The sequence below is a fragment of the Sciurus carolinensis genome, chromosome 14, assembly GCF_902686445.1.
Source record: "Sciurus carolinensis chromosome 14, mSciCar1.2, whole genome shotgun sequence".
Taxonomy (NCBI): Eukaryota; Metazoa; Chordata; class Mammalia; order Rodentia; family Sciuridae; genus Sciurus; species Sciurus carolinensis.
Window position 1 is genome coordinate 81,876,269 of NC_062226.1, and position 19,903 is coordinate 81,896,171.

The window sequence follows — 19,903 nt, forward strand, 5'->3', positions numbered from 1 at the left end:
TTTCCCCTTGGTAAGATTACAAATTTTAACTAAAAATATGACATCTCTTTAAATAATTCTAGTCAAACCATGTAGGATTTTATTTCATGCCCAAGAGAAATTCTGAACCTTAGATATAAAGAGGCAATTGTAAACAAAGAGATTGTTTCAAAAACAGATGTGATTATAAAATATGAAAATGGATTTTAGTCTTTTAAACTAATTGACAAATAATTTATAATTTAATGCCTTGGAAGTTATATTTTGTTTTCAAGAGAAATAAAACAAACATACTTTGTTCAATTCTCTAATCTTAGACTGAAGTCAAATGTGAGGCATCACTGCCCAAACCTATCACCAAATAGAGTTTGGTGTTAGTGAACCGATATTGTGATATTATTATTTTAGACAAACTAAGTGTACCTACAGGCAACTTACAGACTAATATGAATGATACTTTAAGTACAAGATTTTTTAAAACTTTTCCTTTTTTATTTTTTTCAAGCAGCTATAAAGTTGTCTAAGAGACTGAAGTAAAAGAATCTAAGCTCAAATTCTGATAGTAAATTAAACTTGTAATTTACTTTTAACAAAGAACTAAAACAAATGTATAACCTTCTAGAAACATTTAACTTACCAATACTGAAACATAAAGAATAGAAAATTTGATCAGACCCATAACCATATCTATACCCAGAAAGGAGATTAAATCAGTAATCAAAAATCTCCCACAGAGAAAAGTCCAGATCCAGAGAGTTTCATGAGTGAATTCTACCAAGCCTTCAGGGAACTAACACCAATCCCTCTCCTACTCTTCCAAAAAACAAAAAATAATAATAATAATAAAGAGAAGGAAATACTTTGAAATTCATTTTATGAAGCCAGTGTCATCCTATACAAAAACCAGAAAAAGGGGCTGAGGATACAGCTCAGTTGGCAGAGTGCTTGCCTTGCAAGCACAAAGCCCTGGGTTCAATCCCCAGTACCACAAAAAAATAAATAAATAAATAAATAAATAAATAAATAAATAAAATAAAAATAAAAAAGCAGAAAAAGACATCATTAAAGAAGTAAACTACAGGTCAATACTCCTGTTAAATATAGATGCAAACATTCTCAACAAAATATTAGCAAACCAAATTCAACAACATATTAATAACATCATATACTATAACCTAGTGGGATTGATTCCTGGAATATAAGGATAGTTCAAAGTAGAAAAATCAATGTGATATAACCATATTAGTAAAATGAAGGATGGAAATGACAGGATCATCTCAACAGATGGCAAAAAGACATTTGACAAAATTTAATACATGTTCATGATAAAAACAGACAACAACCAGGAATAGAAGGAAACTACTTTAACACAATAAAAGTCATATATGAAAAACCATAGCTAATATCATACTCAGTGCTGAAGAATTGAAAACTTTTACACTAAGAACAAAGCAAAAATGCCCCTCTCATAATTTCCTTTCAACAGGTACTAGAAGTCTTAGCTGGAGGAATAAGAAAGAAATAAAAGGAAAAAAGAACAGTAACAGACATCCAAACTGTAAAAAAATATATAATTATTTCCAGCTGAACACAGAAGATATATTTTAAAACCCTAAGGATTACATACAGAACCATTGAAACTAATGGGTGAATTCAATAAAGTTGTAAGACAAAAAAATCAACAGATAAGGAAGAAGAGGAGAAAGAAAAATGTTTAAAATCAACATACAAAAATCAGTGGCAATCCCATATACTTTAAATAACCTGAAATCTGAAAGGGAAATTAAGAAAACAGTTCTATTTGCAATATCACTAGAAAGACAAAATTTTTAGGAATAAATTTAACAAGGAGGCAAAAGACATGTACAATGAACACTTGTTCATAAAACATTGATGAAAGACATTAAAGAAGACTCAAATAAATGGAAAGATATGTTGTGTTCGTGGATTGAAGGACTTAATATTATTATAATGTCTATCTTTCAAAGTGATCTATGCATTCAAGGCAATCACTACCAAAAGTCCAATGACATTTTTCAGAGAAGTAGGAAAAACTATCCTAAAATTCCTTTGAAACCACAAAAGACTCAAAACAGTCAAAATAATCTAGAGAAGGAGGAACAAAGCTAAGGGCATCACACTTTCTGATTTTAAAATATATTACAAGGTTATAATAATCAAAACATGTGGTACTGGCAAGAAGAACCTAAAAACAAACGTGCATGAATATGTCCAACTAATCTTTAACAAGGCTGCCAGAATATACAATGGGGAAAGGATAATTTCTTCATCAAAAAGTTCTAGAAAAACTAGATGTCCACATGCAAAAGAATAAAATTGAACCCTTACTTCATGCCATATATAAGAATAGAGCAAAGACAACTGTGCAACCTAAAACGTTAAAACTTCAGAAGAAAACACAGGGGAAGACTTTATAATATTGATCTGGCAATGATTTCTTGGATATAATACAAAAAGCACAGGCAACAAGAGCAAAAATAAACAAATGGAACTAGCATCAATCCAAAAATATTCATGACAAATAAATAATCAATAGACTGAAGGGCAACCTATGGAAAGGGAGAAAATATTTTCAAACCATATGTTTGATAAAGGATTAATATACAAAATAGGTAAGGAACACCTACAACTCAATAAAAACTTTAAAAATAATCTGATTTTTAAATGAGTAAATAACTTGAATAGACAGTCTCCAAAAAAGACACACAAATGGCTAACATGCTCAACATCATTAATTATCAGGAATATGTCAAAAATAAGAGATATTGGGATATAAAATCAATACCCATAAATCAAATACATTCCTATACATTAGTAATGAATCCACTGGAAGAGTAATAAAGAACACTACCCCATTCACAATCGCCTCAAAAAAGAAAAGTACTTGGGAATCAATTTAACAAGAGAAGTGAAAGACCTCTACAACAAAAACTACAGAACACTAAAAAATGAAATTGAAGAAGACCTTAGAAGATGGAAAGACCTCCCATGCTCCTGGATAGGCAGAATTAATATTGTCAAAATGGCCATACTACCAAAAGTGTTATACAGATTTAATGCAATTCCTATTAAAATCCCAATGACATTCTTCATAGAACTAGAAAAAGCAATCATGAAATTCATTTGGAAAAATAAGAGACCCAGAATAGCCAAAGCAATCCTTAGCAAGAAAAATGAAGCAGGGGGCATCACAATACCAGACCTCAAAATATACTACAGAGCTATAGTAATAAAATCAGCATGGTATTGGCACCAAAACAGACACATAGACCAGTGGTACAGAATAGAAGACACAGAGACAAATGCACATAAATACAGGTATCTCAAAGTTGCCAAAAACATTCACTGGAGAAAATCTAGCCTATTTAACAAATGGTGCTGGGGAAAATGGAAACAAAATGTAACAAAATGAAATTAAGCCTTTATCTCTCAGCCTGCAAGAAACTCAAATCACAGTTGGCACTAGAACAGAGTCCCTGCAACTATTAGAAGAAAAAGTAGACCCAAATCTTCACCATGTCGGCCTAGGATCTAACCTCCTTAACAAGACACCTAAAGTGCAAGAAGTTAAATCAAGAATCAATAAATGTGATGGATTCAAACTAAAAAGCTGCTTTTCAGCAAAAGAAACAACTAATAATGTAAAGAGAGCCTACAGATTGGGAGAAAATCTTTACCATATGCACCTCAGATAAAGCATTAATCTCTAAGATATATGAAGAACTCAAAAAACTTAACACCAAAAAAACAAATAACCCAATCAATAAATGGGCTAAGGAACTGAGCAGATGCTTCACAGAAGATATACAATCAATCAACAAGTATATGAAAAAACATTCAACTTCTCTAGGAATTAGAGAAATGCAAAACAAAACTACTCTCAGATTTCATCTCACTTCAATCAGAATGTCAATTATCAAGAATATAAGCAACAATAAATGTTGACAAGGATGTGGGGAAAAGGGTGGGAATTCAAAATGGTACTACCATGATGGAAAGCAGTATAGGGATTTCTCAGAAAACTTGGAATGGAACCACCATTTGACACAGTTATCCCACTCCTTGGTTTATACCCAAAGGACTGACGAAGACACATCAATGTTTAAAGCAGCTCAATTAACAGTAGCTAAAATGTGGAACCAACCTAGATGCTTCAACAGATGAATAGATATAGAAAATGTTGTGTGTGTATATATATAATGGAATATTACTGAGCCTTAAAGAAGAATGAAATTCTGGCATTTTTTGGTAAATTTATAGAGTTAGAGAATATCATGCTAAGTGAAATAAGCCAAACCCAAAATACCAAATGCCAAATGTTTTCTCTGATATGCAGAAGCTAATTCACAATAAGGTGTGGGGGGGATAGGGAAGAATAGAGTTACTTTATAATAGGCAGAGGGGAGTGAAGGAAGGGGAAGGAGTATAAGGATAGTAATGATAGTAGATTGAAACAGACACTATTACTTCATGTACGTATATGACTGCATGACCCATGGGATCCTACAATATGTATAATCAGAAAAGTGAGATATTACACTCCATTTATGTACAATCTATTAAAATGTATAAATGCATTCTACTGTCATGTACAACAAATTAGAACAAATAAAAAATTAATTAAAAATTTAAAAAGAAATAAATCTACAATTAAAAAATAAAAGATATTGCCTCCCATCATTTGAGATAACTATTTTCAAAACCAAAATAAACAAAACAACAGAAAATAACAAATGCTGATGAGAATATAGAAAAAAACTGGAACCCTGTACACTGTTTGTGGGAATAAAATGATTATAGCCACAATGAAAACACTGTGAAAGTTTCTCAAGGAATTAAAAATAGAACTGTAACCATGTATCACTTACCAGTAAGGATACATTCTGAGAAATATGTCACTAGGTGATTTCATCATTGTGCAAAATTCATAGAGTATATTTATACCCACTGAGAAGTTTATAACCAGGTGGTATGACTTTATGAGACCACCATCATATATGTGGTTCATTTTGACCCAAGTATCATCATGTAGTGCAAGACTGTACCATCCAGCAATCCCACTTCTGTGTATTCAAAAGAATTGAAATCAGGATTTCAAAGAGATACTTTCACTCCGTGTTCATTGCTTCATTATTCACAAAAGTCAAGAGATGGAAACAACCTAATGTTCTTCAGTGGATGAATAGATGAAGAAAATGTGGAAAATACATACCATAGGATATTATTCATCCATATGGAAAAGGAAATACAATCAATGGCTGCAACGTATATGAACTTCGAGAACAATTCTGCTAAGTGCAATAACTCAGTTCCGGAATAAACATTGCATGATTTCACTTATATGAGGTATCTAAAGGTGTCAAAATCATCAAAGAAGAAACTCAAATGGTGGTTTACAGGGTTGGGGGAGGGGAAATGAGAAGTTACTGTTCAATGGGAATAACATTTCGATCATGCAAGATGAAAAACTTCTAGAGATTTCCTGTAAAACACTGTGATTATTGCTAACAACATAGAACTGTATACTTAAAAATCAGTTCCAGGGATTGAGCTCATGCTGCTTTTTTCACAATAAAATATGCATTTATGCAGTATTATGTATTAACCTATATAGTTGCCAGTGCTTTCTATTTTCATTGCTATCTGTTGTCTGTTTATTTTAGCCAGAAAATTTTCTATAGGATTTGTTATGTGATGAGTCTGCTGATGATAGATCCTCTTGACTTTTCTTTATCTGGAAATGCTTAATTTCTTTTTCCTTTTTGAAGGGTATTTTTTCTGTATATGGCTTTATTGATTGACAATCTATTTCCTTTCAGTCCCTTGAATATGTCCTCCTACTGCCTTATATATAGCTTTTATGGTTTTTTAATAAGAAATCAATAAATAACCTTAAGAATCCTTTTTATGTGATGAGTCTCTTGCTGCTTTTAAGAATTTTCCCTTTGTCTTTTAACAGTTGAGTTATGATCTATCTGGTGTGGATCTCTAAGTTTATCTTACTTGGAGTTCATTGGGCATTTTGGATATGTAGATTAATGTTTTTCATTAACTTTGGGGCATTTTTGTCATTTATTCAAACATTCTCTCTCCCTCCCTCTCTCTCTCCCTCCCTCTCTCTCTCTCCTTCTCTCTCTCTCTCTCTCTCTTCTCCCACAGTGAGAATCTGTTGATACACTTGATGATGCCCCCAAGTCTCTGAAGTTCTATTTCCTGATTTCTTTTGCTTTCTTTCCCAGAAACTGGATAATCTCAATTGACCTGTCTTCAAGTGCACTAACATTTTTGTCTGTCACCTCAAATCTGCTCTTAATTTATCCCTGTTAAGCCTTCATTTTACTTACTTTTATCTTTCTAAAGAAACTCAAGAATTTCTTTCTAAAGAAATTATTTTTATCTCTTTCTTGTTCTCCATTTGGCAAAACATCATTTTCATACTCTCCTTTAGTTCTTTGAATATATTTATAATAGTTGATTTTAAAATATTATCTGGAAATACCAATGTCTCAGTATCCTCAAGGACAGTTTCTAATAACTGTCCCCTCCCCCCGCCCCATGTATGGGTCATTATGACCTATTTCTTTGTATGTCTCATAAATTTTTATTTAAAAATGGACATTTTTCAGGGCTATTGTTGGAGCTCAATTGCCTAGCATGTATGAAGCCCTGGGCATGTGCATGCACACACACACACACACACACACACACACACACATATACAGTAAATAAATAAATAAAAATGAACACATTGAATTATATACTGCGACAACACCAGAAATCAAATTACTCTCCCCAGGGTTTTTGTTTTTGTTTTTTGTTGTTGCTGCTACTACTATTTACTTATTTATCAGTTTTTCCCAAACTAATTCCTTGTCACATGTGGCTACTGAAGCACTGATTATCTTAAAAGACTACTAATGATTGAATGCATATTTTCTTAAATGCATGGTACCAACATCTCCTATCGTTTACTGAGGGGCTCTGTGGATATGGTAATGTCATGACTTCAATTCCTAGGTATTTCTTACTTGGCTGTAGCTTTACTTCCAGATTTTGTAGAGTCTTCTGGTAGCCAGTCATGAGAGATGAGGACTCTCTCAGGTCTTGGGCATGTGCATGCTTTATTGATTTTATTGATTACCAAGGATATATCAGAGCTTTTCAAAACCACTATTGAGATAACTTTCCCTAGTTTTGTTTTGTTTTGTTTTTCAGTTTTTCATTGTCTTCTTTTTAACCCCAGTTTGTTGTGCCTTGGGCAGCTGCATTGTTAAACAATTGCTGATGATTGTTTTTTACAAACACCTGTTGAAAATGTTATTCACACTGAGTGAGCTCTGAGTGAGTTCAGATAAAAACAAGCCCTGCAAGTGGGAATTCTCAGGGAGTTGACAGTAAAATAAGGAGAATTCTTGGGAAAATGAGTTTTTTAGGACAATGCCACACACATTCTCCTTTTTTGGTAGCTGCCAGAATGTTGGTTTTTCACTGCCACTATAGTTGTAAATCAGATTTTTCAGACTATAAATGAGCTTGGGAGAGGGAAATCAAAATAGGGCAAGTTAAACCATCACAAAGCTTGTTTTCACTATAGCCAAATTATGGAATCAACAGATGAATGGATCATTAAACTATGGTATATGTGTATACAATGAAGTTTTACTCAACCATAAAGAAGAACAAAGAAATGACATTTGCTGGTAAATGGAGGTTAATGGAGCAAATCATGCTAAGTAAATTAAGCCAGAATCAGAAAATCAAGAGCCAAATGTTTGCTCTCATATGTGGAAGCTAGAGCAAAGTAAGAGAAAGAAGGTGGCAGGAAAAGAGATTGGACATCATAAAGATATAAGATAGATTAATAGGGTAAAAGAAGGAGAACAAAAAGGTGGGAGGGAAAAGGTATGAAATAAACAATAGCTTATTGCATATGTATAGAAATGTACAAAAATAATTTCACCTCTATAAATATGTAAAAGAATACCAATCAAAATAAGTAAATAAAGGAATGAAAGGAAGATCAATAAATGAGAGGAGAGAAAACGGGTAGGGAGGAGCAAAGGAAAAGGGTAGGGGGACATAGGGATTGAAGTCAAATTCCACTCATGTATTATTTTGTCAAAATGAGCCCAAATGCTATGTATAATAATAATGTTCTAAAATATAAAATAAAAAGGAATAAATGGACTGTTTGAAAAAAATCACAAAGCCTGCAGCTCAAACCTGTCTAAGTAGCCATTTTTCTGGAATACGCATTCCTAAGACTTTAATTTTCAGAAGTCCTGTCAAAGTTGATTTTGACAATTTTCAACACTATTCATACCTTTAAGGAAAAGTGGATTTTCAGAGATGCTTATTCTGCCATTCCTAAAGTGTTGCCTTCCTTCCTTTGCTTTTAACTTAGGTATAATTTATTTGACTTGAGTTTTTTTGCTAATTCACATGAACATGAAGTTTGATTTGTAGTCTAGACTCTCCTATATCTGGCTAGAAGAAAATCTAATGCTATCCTATAAATATTTATTTAGACTAAGAAATTGAAACTACTGTGATTTGAGGACTTTAGGCTATATTGCTGTTAGTCAAAGGGAGGAATGATTTTTTTTAATTTTACTTCTTTTTTCATTAGAGCATCATAATTATACATAGTAATTGGGTTCATTTTCACAAAATCACACATGCATACATTTGATTTCAAGCGCCATCCACCTCCCTTTTCCCCTCCTCCCTCTCTTTATTCTCCCTTCTCTACTCCATTAAGCTCCCTTTCTTCTACATATTCATAAAAGTGACATTACTATAAAATTATGGCATTTGCAGGCAAATGGATGAAACTGGAGAATATCATGCTAAGTGAGATAAGCCAATCTCAAAAAACCAAAGGACGAATGATCTCGCTGATAAGTGGATGATGACACATAATGGGGGGTGGGAGGGGTTAGTGTTAGGGTTAGAGTTAGGGTTAGGGAGGGGGGCAAGAATGAAGGAAGGAAGGACTGTATAGAGGGAAAAGAGGGGTGGGAGGGGTGGGAGGGAAGGGAAAAAATAACAGAATGAATCAAACAACATTACCCTATGTAAATTTATGATTACACAAATGGTATGCCTTTACGCCATGTACAGAGAAACAACATGTATCCCATTTGTTTACAATAAAAAAAAAAAGGTGACATTCCTTTTGGTATCTTTATGCATGACTATAACATGATTTCGTTAAATTCATTCATTTATCCTCCACGTTCCCTTCCTTCTTCCCTCTACATCTACTCCACTGATCTTTCCTACATCTTTATGATATCCAATCCCCTCCCCCACTGCCTTTTTTCTCTTATTTTTCTCTAGCTTCCACATTTTACTTTAAATTTCCTGAGTCTGGTTTATTTCATTTAGCATGATATTTTCTAGCTCCATCCATTTACCTGCAAATGCCATTATTTCATTCTTCTTTATGACCAAAACTATACAGTGTATACATACCACATTTTCTTAATCCATTCCTGGGCATCTGGGTTGACTCCATAATTCAGATATTGTGAATTTTGCTGCTATAAACGCTGAAGTGGCTGTATTGCTATAGTATGATGATTTCAGATTTTTTGGATAAACACCAAGGAATGGGTCATATGGTGGTTCCATTCCTAGTTTTTTGAGGAATCTCCACACTGCTTTCCAGAGCAGTTGTACTAATTTGCAGTTCCACCAACAACGTAAGAGTATACATTTTCCCCACATCCTTGCCAGCATTTATTATTATTTGCGTTCTTGATAATTGCCATTCTGACTAGAGGTGAAATCTTAGTGTAGTTGTAATTTGCATTTTCCTAATTGCTACAGAAGCTGAACATCTTTTTCATATATTCCGTGGCCATTTGTGTTTCTTCTTTTGAAAAGTTTCCGCTAAGTTCTTGAGCCCATTTTTGATTGGATGTTGTGGGGTTTGGTTTGGTTTGGTTTGGTTTGGTTTGGTTTCATTTTGTTTTGGCATTCAGTTTTTTAAGTTCTTTATATATTCTGGATGTTAATCCTCTGTCAGAGGAGCAGCTGGAAAAGATTTTCTCCCATTCTGTAGGCTCTCTTAATCATTTTCTTTGCTAAGCAGAAACTTTTTAATGTGATGCATTCTACATATTGACTCATGGTTTTACTTCTTGAGCTTTAGGGGTCTTGTTGAGGAAGCTGATTCCTACACCTATACGATGGAGTTTTGACCATATGTTTTCCTCTAGCTGTTGCAAGGTTTCCGGTCTAATTTTTAAGTCATGATCCATTTTGATTTGACTTTTGTGCAGGGTGAAAGATAGGGATCTAAATTCATTATTCTACATATGGATATCAAGTTTTCCCAGCATCAGTTATAAAAAGACTGTGTTTTCCCCAACATATATTTTTGGCACATTTGTCAAATATCAGCTGGCTGTATACATTTGGATTTTTTTCTGTGTCTTCTATTCTATTCCACTTGTCTTCATGTCTGTTCTTATGCCAATATCATGCTGGTTTTGCTACTATAACTCTAGTATAATTTGAGATGAGGTATTGTGATGCCTCCTGTATCACTTTTCTTGTTCAGATTTGCTTTGGTTCTTCTAGGTCTTTTATTCTTGCAAATGAATTTTAGGACTGTTTTTTCTTCTTTTTCTTCTTCTGTAAAGAATACATTTGTATTTTGATGGGGGTTACATTAATCCATATATTGCTTTTGGTAGTGTGAACATTTTGACTATATTAATTCTGCCTATCCAAGAACATGGGAGGTCTTTCCATCTTCTGAGGTTCTCTTTAATTTCTTTCTTTGGTATTCCATAGTTTTCATAGTAGAGATCTTTTGGCTCCTTGGTTAGTAATTTCAATTTGAGGTTGTTTGGTTGGTTGGTTTTTTGCTTTTGCTTTGTTTTGTTTGGGTTTTTTGAGGCTATTGTGAAGGGGAGGGGATTTCTGGTTTCTTTCCCTCCTGAATCACTGTTAGAATATAGAAAAGTTATTGATTTATAAGTTTTGGTCTTGTATCCTGCTACTTTGATAAACTCATTTATCAGCTCTGGAAGTCTTGTGGTGGAATATTTTTTGTCTTCTAAATGAAGGATTATGTCATCACCTAACAGTAAAAGTATGTCATCAACTAATAGTAATAGTTTGACTTCTTCTTTTCCAATTTGTATCCTTTTAATTTCCTTTCCTTGTCTGACTGCTTCAGCTAGAGTTTCAAGAACTATGTTAAATGGAAGTGTTGAGAGTGGTAATCCTTGTCCTATCCCTGATTTTAGAGGAAAAACTTTCACTTTTTTCTCCATTTAGTGTGATGTTGGCTTTGGGTTTGTCATATGTTGTTTTTTACGATGTTGAAGTAAGTTCCTTTTATCCCTACTTTCTCTAGGTTTTTTATTATGAATAGTTGCTGTATTTTATCAAAGACCTTTTCTACATCTATTGAGATGATCATATGAGTCTTGGTATTGATTTTATATGTGATGAATTACATTTATTTATTTGTATATGTTGAACCAGCCTTGCATTCCTGGAATAAAGTCCACTGAATCACAGTGTATTATCTTCTTAAAATGTTTTTGAATGCAATTTGCTAATATTTTATTAAGGATGTTTGTGTCTGTGTTCATCACAGATATCAGTATGCCATTTTCTTTCCTAGATATGTCTTTGTCAGGTTTTGATATCAGGGTTGTACTAACCTCATAGAAAGTATTTGGGAGTGTTCCCTTTCTATTTCATGGAATAATTTGTGTTAGTTCTTCTTTAAAGGTCTGTCAGAATTAAGCTGAGAATCAATCTTGTCCTCAGCTTTTCTTTGTTGGTAAGCTTTCAATTGTTGTTTTAATTTTGTTACTTGATATTGGTATGTTTAGGTTTTCTATATCTTCTTGTTTCAATTTAGACAGGTCATACGTGTCGAGAAAATTATTGATGTCTTCTATATTTTGAAGTTTATTGAAGTATAAATTTTCAAAATAGTTTCTAATGATCCTCTGGATTCCAGCAGTATCTGCAGTGGTATCTTCTTTGTCTTCTCTAATTTTATTGATTTGTGTCTTCTCTCTCTTTCTTTTGAAAGTTAGTTTGACAAAGGGCTTATCAATCTTATTTATCTTTTCAAAGAACCAACTTTTTTGTGTTAATCCTGTATTTTTTTTATCCTTAATTTCATTAATTCTACTCTGGATCTTACTTCCTGTCTTCTACAGATTTTTGGAATTAGTTTGTTCTTTTTCTAAGGCCTTGAGATGGAACATAAGTTATTTACTTGAGATCTATCTATGTTTTTAATGTTGGCACTCAATGCAACAAATTTTCCTCTTAGTACTATTTTATACTGTCATGAGGGACAAAGTTTTGATGACCACTTCAAATTTTGCAACTCCTCTTACAGGAGTAGATACCTGAGAACTCTCTTCCACTGTTATTATTCATGCTTCTAGGAAGAGTTTTATCTCTTTGAACCCTTCATAAGGAGACATTACCTAATAAAAATACCAGAGGATTATAACACTGAAATGTTCTAACAAATAGTTCCAAGTACAATAAACCATGATCTCAGATGGGTATCAGAAAACCTAAATAGGGATCCAAGAACTTCCCAGGAGTGGCGATTCGCTTTTTGTAACTTTATATTTTTCACCCATAGATGAAGGGTAGTCAGTTTTTACTACACATACCACCCCTGGTAGTGATGGGGGACGGGGGAGGGCACTATATAGCTTCTTCCCCTACTTTACACAAAAACTTTTCTTTGTTCATTTTCTATAATGAGTATCTTTTTGGTATGTTAGTTTAATATGCTGTATATCATCCTCTATTATTTCTGTACCTGAACATTTTGGATATTTGGTCATTCATAAAAGTAACTCATGGTTTTAAATGTTTGAGGGTTTTCTGGGATTTGATTTGGAGTAGTATTACAACAGAGTTGTAAGCACCCAGAATGGGGAAATATGTTTGGAGTTTGATAAAGCTGATATAATCACGTAAAGTCATGGTCTGTTCTTAATTTGTTTTAGAAAATGTTTCCTATATGCTTGTGGACAGAGGTAAATCTAACATTTCTTAAAGGTATTTGTTGACAAAAATAATCTCGATTTTAAAAATGGTTTTAACAGTATAAATTGCTGACATGCTTATTTTTTTTTCTTTAGGATTTGGCAAGGGATAACGTATTCAATAGTCTTTCAAATTGTTTACAATTTGCAAAACCTTAGTGAGATGGTGGTAGAGATAGCATTGTGATTGTCTCAATAAAGCCTAAATTTGGACAAGTCATAATTATTACTATGAGGAGCCTGATAGGAAAGCAGAAGTTCAATATAGCAATATAACCTCAAGCCAATAAAAAGGAAACCTAAAACCAAGAAAACAATAAACAAGAGTATGTGAAAGAAAATATGACATACAGGAGAATCTTTCCCTAATGATTTTGGACAGAAATTGTTTCTTATCACCATTGGCTAATTTCTAGTGCTTTGGGGTTAAGAGTCAATTTCTGGGACTTTCTGCTTCTGAAAGTTCCTTAGAGGATGTCTTTTGAAGATCTTAATAGAAATAACTTTCCAAATCTTTTTGGACCAGTGATATTATTTTGGGTGTAAACATATATTCAAGTATTATTTCCTAGCAATTTAATTTTGATGTAGGTGGTTACTACTTGAAAAGGAGCTCCCTAGTGAGATTTGAGGCAGCATTTCTCTTCAGTCTTCTTTCATACTCTGAATCATTTCATTTCTATCAAATACAGGAGAATGGGGACATAACACTGGATGGATAAATGATGCAGTCACTGAAGAAAACAGTTTGACAGTTCCTCAAAAAGTTACAAAGAATTATCCTATTACTCAGCAATCCCTCTCCTAGGTATATATTCAAAATAATTGAAAATAGAAAACCAAACAAATACTTTAATCAAAATTAATGTAGCATTATTTTCAAGAGCTGAAAGGTAGAAATAACCCAGTTGTCCATTGACAGAGATTAGTTAACAAAATGTGACATATACATAAAATGGAATATTATTCTCTCATTAAAACTCTTTTTTTTGCTGTTTTTCTGTGGTGCAGGGGATCAGACTCAAGTTCTTACACATTAGCAAGTGCTCTGCTACTGAGATACGTCCCAGCTCACACTCATAAAAATGTAAATGAAGTTCTGACATGGGCTACAATCTGGACAAACCCTGAAAATATTATGCTAAGTGAAAGAAGCCAGAAACAGAAAGGACAAATATTGTAGGATCTCCTCTTTATGAGGTAGCTGTAATGGGAGGTACCAGGAGTGGGGGATGGGAGAAAGGGGAAATATTGCTTACTGGTGACAGAGTTTCTGTTGCAGGTGATGAAAAATTCCATAAATATATAGTCAGGATGGTTGCCCAGTATTATGAATGTACTTACTATCACTATATCTTTATACCTTAAACATAGATGAAGTGGTAAACATAATGTTACATAAATTTTACAATAAAATAGCAATTAGATGGAAATATTCCTAATCACATGAGTCTGACAGTGAACAGTTTACAAGAAGATGCCACCAAGTTCCTAAGGCAGAAGAGCACAGGACTAAGAACTAAGAATAATATTCTATGCCATGGAGGTTCAAGGGAATTTGAAAGTTTAGATAGTATCAGTTTTAATATTCCATTGGTCCTTTATACTTTTCCACAGGATTGAAGGTGATAAGAACTGAAACAAGAAATAATTAGTCCTTTCTCTAGTAAGCTGCTCACAATTGGCCTAAATCCCTACTTGGCCTGAGCTTTAAGAGGATATTGAAGAATTTGGGGTAAAGGATTAGAAGAATCAATCTGAATTCTTATGCTTTCTGCTCCATATTTTGTCTGTGTCCATAGACTCTGCTCATAGTGATTCTCGTTAAAGCTAATTCTCCAGCTATCTCCTGAATCATACATAATATAGGTGTATTATCTGTATATCCAAATAAGCTACCATTTAAATGTGTGAGGAGGACTTTCCTGTGACTTTTACCAAAGTCCTTTTGGAGTACATTGTATCTGGAAGTTCCATTTGCAAAGTAAATCTCTATTACATGTGCAGGGGGTGACTCAGAGAAGGGATATTCTTCTGATAATGGTCCCAAAGTAATATTTAAAATTTTTGACATGGGAAAGGCTTAGAATTGTTGTAAGTTCTCATTATTTAAGTGGTTTTAGTACTCTGAGGAAACTGACATTCCATGGTAGTGGGATAAACAACAACTAGACTTGTACAACATCAACAAGAAACTGCAGTGTTGTTCATTTCTATTTCTAGAACACACCACTTGTGAGTTCAAAGCAAGGGCGCTAATGCTTCCCTTAAAGTAATATCATTGGACATATTTGGGGGGGTTGATCATTTGTTTCTTAGATAATATGGGACATTGGTTTTTCCAGTGACCCTTTTTCCTAGTAGTATCCACAGGTGTCCTTATTTATGAGCTCTTGATTCTTAGAAAATAGAAGACTTTTTGTTATTTTTATTTCAGGGGCTAGTGGTTTTATCTAAAGAGTGAGCAGTTTATTTTTATTTCTAGCTTGTTTGTCTTATTGCTATTCTTTGAAAATGTTTACCACATGTTAGAGATCATCTAAATTGGCAATTTCCCATTTCAATTTATTTTTACTTTCTGAGCCCACTTATAAACCTCCTTTTGCTTCAGCTGTACAATCTACCCCAGAACCTTATTGGAAAGTTTCCTGAAGTCTATTTTAAACTTATACAGCAATTTGTCTTTATTTATAATTTTACATTTCTGTATAGTCATGCTTAAGGAAAAGGCTGTTTAGTGCGGTTTTGTATTTATTACTCTTTCACGATCAATTTTTAAATTGTACACAGTTTATTTATATTCTTTCTTGCTTTTTAAAATCATTTTCTCCTGTTGAGGATTTAGCCATAAATGAACTAGTTAGTACAAATCTATTATTTCAATAGTTATTATATTTTTTCAAACATATGAATTTTGCAACAAATATTCCTGATTGTATTATATCCAGGAAATACTTTGATAAGGTATGATAAGACACATGTACAGAAATGATTGTCATGAAAAAAGAAGTTTGCACTCACAGATCCCTAGAAACAGAAGGTGCAGCAGCTGCCTAGGTCCCCTGGGGAAACACCCAGGTCAGAAGCAGAGGGGAAGAACACATGACTCAGAGCACTTACTGCAGTTGTCAAAGGGAGGAAGAACTGACAGGATATATATGCTGCATAAGTTTAGGATTAAATAGAACTATTTCAGAGTGCTCTGAGCTATAGGGGTGTTCACTAGTTGTCTAGTCCCTGGTCTCAAGGTGATCTGAAGGGTGGTATATTGGCTTGGTGTGTGAGTTTTAATAAAGGAGATGGTCAGAGGGGATGAGCTCTGCATTGATTAATTAGACAAAAAAAGCACTCTGGAAAGGGAGTCATTTTCTATCTGTAGGAATTAACTAGCCCTAAGAGAGCAATCTCTCCAGAATCCAGACAGGAAATGCCAAAGCATCAAGAAGAAAATATCATCAATACACTATATTGATAAAAATTATTTTCTTATAGTTCTTAATGCAACACTAAGCCAGCATTTCAACTTAACTGTCATCTTGTCTAGTAATGGGAATATTCCTTTTTTGAAAATAAGAGCTGTACAGGCCAACCTATCTCCAGGAGGAAATCATGTTACTGGATCTTAGACAGGATTTTTGAGAAGTGTTCAGGGATGGGCAGGTTTCCAGATGTTGAAAGCATTTGACATCACCTGTAAAACTGTGAGTATTCAAGGGAGACTGGTGTTTTCATATATGTAATAAAGTAAATCTACCTATGACTAGCTGACTTTCAGAAGTGAGAAGCTATAATTGGTTGTATTGAAAAAGTATGTTTATTGATGCAAGTTGTGGACTGGTTTAAAACTGGTCTGATGCTATGAACAGTCTTTTTCAAGCCAGTGCTGTGAAAATTCTATTTACTCTCACCCACTAGAACATAAGCCCCTTGAGAGCATATGTTCTATTCACTATTATATCCCAAAACTAGAACAGTGCTTTTTATGTAATAGTTACTCAAAGGCATTTGTTCAGGGTCTTGGGAATGTACACTAGAAAGGAAGGAAGGAAGGGAAGGTGGGAGGGAGGGAAGGAAAGTATTTGTTCAATGAATGAGTAAATGAATGAATTAAACTTAAGATTAGTCATTTACCTGTTCCATGAACTGCAGCCAAATACTCAAACAGTTGTAACTTTGGTTTCCTCTGTAAGGGGTCTAATTTTATTGACCCTACAGGACAGTTGTGAGGATTAAATTAGGTTTTGCATGTAGTACATTTGATAAGATTCCTAATACATGGAAAAATTTCAGTAAAGAGTGGAGGCGAGGTTCAGTTTCTTGAAGTTGATACAGTTTACTTCCCTCATTGTTGTGGTTTGAATCTTAAATCCCTCAAAGTCTCCTGTTTTGCAGACTTGGTCCCCAGCTGAAGATACTGTTAGGACGTGATGAAAACTTTAGGAGGAAGTCAAGCCTGCGGGGGGCGTGCCCTAGTCCCTTCCTGTCTCTTTCAGCTTCCCAGCTGCCATGAGGTGAGCAGCTTTTAGTTCCATGGACTCCCTGCCACCATGTTCTGCTGGGGCCAAGCAACCACACACTGAAACCATGAACCAAAGTAAATCTTTCCTCCTCTTAAATTATTTTCTCAGGTATTTTGTGACAGGGACAGAAAAGTGGCTAATGAACCCATCATGCTTTCCAGTATCTTTATTGACATCCTGCTACCTGGAACGTGTTCTAATTATCCCAATACTCCTCTATTCTGAATTATGCAAATGTATCTTTTCTATACCACATTCATTTGGGGCCATTACTTCATTGTTTTGAGAGCTAATTTGGCTAATAATGCCATATGAATTCATTTCCTTTACAGCACCTATTTCTTTGCCTGAACCCAAAATAATGACCAATGGTAGGACTCAGGTCCTGAAGCTTAGCGAAGGTTTTCAGCAGGAAGGTAGAACATTGTTTATCATCCTTGAACTCACTTAGGAATATTAGGAAGCCCAAATACCATGCCAGTCTATTACATTTCTTTGCAGTGCCTGTCTCATGGTGACATGTGTGTTAGACACTCACTCATACAACAGCTTGGGGTTGAGAGGACAAAGAAGCCTGTCCGTCAGAGACACAGGTTTGTAAATCAAGTAAAACAAATTCTAAAAAGTGTCTCCTGACCACCAGACCAGGTATCCTTCATCCTCTGGAGGGCACCTGAAATGATGTAGTTATGTCTACAGAAGCTGGTCTTTCAAGAAGGCTTAGGATGAAAAGCGCAAGACATCGAAGACAGGGTAAAGGCAAATGTGGTAGTTGCAGTTGTTGCTTTTGTTTTTAAAAGGAGGCAAATTAAGGTAAATTGTTATAGACCAAGAGGAAAGATCCAAGATTATTAAGAGTCTCAAAAAATGATGGAGTAGACGATTAATTAAGGTAGGTCTCAAAGGGGTAAAAGGCTACAAATATCCACTAAATCGATGATGGAAAGAAAGGGTGATCATAATTAGGAGTCAATAAAACTCATGAAAAAGGTTCACTGAACAGATTCCACAATGACTATTTCCTTAACTTAATGCAATCTCAAAGTTTTTATCCACCATATGTACGACTACTCAAAACTGCCATGGACATCTTTTCTCACGTTTCTCATAGTGAAAATAAAACTGCAGTTCTAAAAACCATATATTGTGCTAAGTGCTTTACATGCATTGATTCAATTGTTCATCACAACAACACAATATGGAAGATCGTTGATGGAAGAAAACAACTAAGGTTCACATGGGTAAGTAAGTTGCTCAAGAGACATGGAAAGTGAAGTAACTGAGAAATGGTTGCATATGTATAATTCAAAAACTCTCTACCATTATGACCATGACTGACAGTGAATCAGAGTTCAGTTAAAAATAGTTTTTAAACAAAAAGTTTTTAAAACAAAACCCTATGCTCTTAAGTATTTTTCTCTTTAGCATCAGAATCAAGCAGGAGTGAACATCTGTCATGTACTCAGTAGTATCCACTTCTACTGGTTAGGAGTAACCCCCTTAATGTGTATGATTATGGTGGGATTGACTCTATGGACCTTATTTTCTGTACCAAAATAAATGGCACAGGACTGAAACTCCAAACAAGCATCCTTTTCCTCTAGGCAGGGAGAGATGTTACTTAAGCTGAGCAAATTAGACAATTTCAGAGACCACTTAGCCCAGAATACTTAAGAAAAATATTTTATTTCCCTTCATACTGCTAAGATAGAAGTATTTGACTTTTAAGCTGTTAGTCATATAGAGAGAGACTATCTACAAAGAAAGAGAGAGATCGAGAGAAAGAGAGTCCTGATCATATAATTTAGAACTCCTGGATCCAACCATGCCTGAGACTATCTTCCTCAGGAATTAGAAGAACCAAATAATTCCCTATTATGTGCCAGTCAGTTTAATTTGGGTTTCTGTCACTTATAACTGAATTATTCCTAATAAAATAAAGTAGTGAAAAATAGAATTTGGAATCACAGTGGGCTGGGGAGATAGCTCAGTTGGTAGAGTGCCTGCCTCACAAGCACAAGGCCCTGGGTTCAATCCCCAGCACTGCAAAAAATAAAAAAAAAAAAAAAATGGAATCACAAAAAGTAAGATTCATATCCCATCTCCCTAACCTTCTAACTATAAATTCTTGACTAACCTATTTCTGAACTTCCTTGAATCTCAACATCCTGGTCTAAAGTCATAGGTAATAGTATTACATTACTATTTAATAGAACAGACTTATGGATGGTCTATGTTCCAGTCTGGATTCTGGCAGTTACCTGCTGTGTGTTTGTGAACAATTTATTTGTATGCTTTCTCCCTTCATTCCTTCCTTCCAACTTTCCTTCTTCC